Genomic DNA, 3753 nt, shown 5'->3' with positions numbered 1-3753 from the left:
CACGGAAGGCAGACGATGCACGGAAGGCAGACGATGCACGGAAGGCAGACGGATAAATCGAGAGGATAATTTGTAGCTTCAGGAATGGGAGACAAAACAGAAGCTGGACTGTCCTACTTTCTATAAATACTGATCATAGATGAAAGTAAAACGGAGTAAGATAACTCTGTGAAGGAGAATGTAAAACCGAATATTTGGACAGTCAAAAACATTAAATATTCATCTAAGCAGCCAGCAGCTTAAAGAAACACACACACACACACACACACACACACACACACACACACACACACACACACATAGATATACATGCTATTAACACAGTTTCTGGCCAGCCATAACAAATGCTTTTGAAGAATTGCGTTGGAAATAGGTCTCAAGATTTCATGGAGCATAATAAGAGATATCTGCGAATTAAAAAAAAATGTATCACGTTAACACCTGTTCCTCCCAAGAAGAAAAGGTGACCGATGACCATTAGGGGTCAAGGGTCAGTTTCATAATGTAACTGCTAAAGTCACCCACTACTTTACTGAATCATAACACGGACAGCTCCGTGTTTCGATCAGCAGATCGTAAAAATCGATTGTTACTGCAGCAATAAAATTCTCAAAAGGAATTCGATTATTATATTTTGAACAAGGCGCATTCATGGCTGTGTAGTTAAGAAGCTCGCTTTGCAACCACAGAGTTTCTGGTTCAATCCCTCTGCATGACTCCTTGAGGAAAGTGTCTTCTACTACAGCCCCGTGCCAATCAATGCCTTGTGAGTTCATTCTATTGACGGAAACTGTGTGGAAGCCCATCATATAGATCTATGTATATACATATGTATATATATATATGTACATATATATATATATATATGTATATATACAAACATACATATGTGAGTGTGCGTGCGTGTGTGTGTGTGTGTGTGTGTTTGTGTGTGTGTGTATCTGTGTCTGTGTATGTGTGCATGTGTATACTTGTAAGTGCGACTTTGTGCTTATTCCTTTGCCGCTCGACAACCGGTGTTAGTATGCTTATGATGCCACAACTTAGCGGTTCGGTAAAAGAAACATATAGAATAATTACCAGACTTTTCAAAAAAAAAAGAGTACAGGGTCGATTTATTCAAGGAGGTGCCCCAGCCTCGCCGCAATCCAATTATTGAAACAAGTAAAAGATAGAAAAATATAATTGACTTCAAAACCTAAAACAGCAACGGAAAAATCGGAAACCCTGGTGGCGCATGTGTCAGCCAGGGTAGACAACTAAAATGGTGTTATTTTATATGGCCAATATTTCCACAAAGTAGACGTCCATAAATAAATAAAGAAAAATAACACCTGGTTCTGTCTTGAATGAACATATCTGGCTGAAATAGGACATATTCACATAAAAGGACAGCGTATAACCACCAAATATGCTGAAAGAAATAATTCTTTTCTACTCTAGGCACAAGGCCCGAAATTTTGGAGGAGGGCGCCAGTCGATTAGATCGACCCCAGTACTCAACTGGTACTTATTTTATCGATCCCGAAAGGATGAAAGGCGAAGTCGACCTCGGTGGAATTTGAACTCAGAACGTAAAGACAGACGAAATACCGCTAAGTATTTCGCCCGGTGTGCTAACGGTTCTGCCAGCTCGCCGCCTTGCGACTTTTGTAACCGATGAAAAATGTGATTTGTGCGGAGCATTTCTTGGACAAAATACACTGCCACATTTTAATTCGGGGGTCTATCATTGGCGTCGATAGATTAAAGATAGAGTCACAATAGCGTAGCAATGGTGCATTGCGGTCACATGGTTCAAGATTTCGATTCTACAGCCACCAAATATTTCTAGTTATATCTTCTGGCTGACCAAGACCTTGGGAGTGGAACTCGGAAGGCGAAAATTGTGCGGAAGCGTATCGTATAGGAATGTGTATGTAAATGTATGACTGGATGTGTGTGTGTGTGTGTGTGTGTGTGTGTGTGTGTGTGTGTGTGTGTGTGTGTGTGTGTGTGTGTGTGTGTGTGTGTGTGTGTGTGCATACATGTCCTGAATTTTTCTATAAAACAATTCTGTTTATAGTCTGAAGATTTCTTAGTTTTTAAATAAGCAAGAAACTTGAAGTAATGATTATATTATCGTTATCGGACTATATCATATATAAATTTCACTCTAGACATACACTGAGTAAACAGCTTTCATTTGTGTAAATAACGATTACCGATTATACTAACAACCTATACCATAACGATCTCTGTGTCATAGTGATGCATTACATGCTCAAATAATAGACCACATAGTATAATTTGATATCATAGTAAATCATATAACGGAGTGATTTTCGTGGCTCACAAACTGTTGCGTCTGAAATGGATCTACACAGCTTAACTTACTCTACGATCAATATCCCTACACCATCAGATAAATACTAACTTTAAAAATGCTAAAGAAAACAGATGTAGTTAGATGCAAGCGCTGAATAACGTTTTTCTATGACTCTAAGATCATCGAAATACCTATTGACTCCTACAACGTAAAGATTCGAAACTCCTACGATGGAGAAAAGACTTAGAACCAATTGAATCCAATCTTGTAACTATTATTGCCAGTGTATTCTTTCGTAAGAATATTAATATCTTCCATAGCAAACTTAACTCTGGTATTAAGAATATTACGGAATCAAGAAAACTGTTATTATATATTACGGAGATGTACTTGCAAAACAAGTGACCTGATCTGAGATCGTGTGCTGAAACAAAAACAATTGCAGCGTGGAAGGTGTTTATAAACCATTTAAAAACACACAGAAACTGTTAGATTCACTTCAGCATTTAAATTTAATTCGTCAAAATAATTTCGTCGCTTTGAGACCGCGACCTGTTCACTGACAAAATTCCGTGCAGCACGGAACAGGTTGCGATCTCAAAGCGACGAAAATATTTTGACGAATTAAATTTAAATGTTGAAGTGAATCTAACGGTTTTTGTGTGTTTTTAATGGTTTATAAACACCTTCCACGCTGCAATTGTTATTATATACTCTCTGTTAAGACTAAAATAATGTTTTTGAAGTAGGAGATAATACACATGGAGATGGCAGTTCTTCGTGTCTAAAGATCGTGAGGAAGAGAGGCGAGCCCTTGAGTGGTTATGTACATTGAAACTGCATCTAGACCGCTGCAAGCAACTTGGAGAAAGCTGGAGCAACGGCGGCGGTTGAGAAACGCCACAAAAGAAAGAGTCCCGTGAAAAGAAATTGCTTAAAAAGATCTGACCTGAGAAGAAACAGCAGTAACAACAACAATGACGACAACAACAGCGACGGCGACATAAAATGTGAAGGAGTAATTTTAGTGTAGAACATATTGATGTAGTTAAACAGATATTCCTTTGTTATACAACATAACAGAAATAAACTAGACATTACTAAAGCAATAGCTAAGTAGGAGAGGTGATTTAGAGTTTAAGAAGAACTCCTCTGCCCTCACTCTCACCTAATGAAATATGTTAGACATTAGGGTAATGGTTGCAACTGATACAATGGTCTCTTTCAGTTTCACGAAAAGGTATAGTGCGGTTATATGAAACAGTATGTGTATGTCCGTTTGTTGACTTATTTTTGTATATGTCTCCTTGGTTTTGTTAATAACAGCTATGAATAGCAGCCAACATAGATTTGTGCGTGTATTTTTGTCTGAGTGCAGGTTTGTGTAGACTAATGAATGTATTTTATTGTTTCAGCATGTGAAGGAAATCATATATATATATATA

The sequence above is a fragment of the Octopus bimaculoides genome, chromosome 3 (assembly GCF_001194135.2).
Source record: "Octopus bimaculoides isolate UCB-OBI-ISO-001 chromosome 3, ASM119413v2, whole genome shotgun sequence".
NCBI lineage: Eukaryota > Metazoa > Mollusca > Cephalopoda > Octopoda > Octopodidae > Octopus > Octopus bimaculoides.
The sequence above is the reverse complement of the archived record's forward strand: the minus strand, read 5'-3'. Positions refer to the sequence as shown.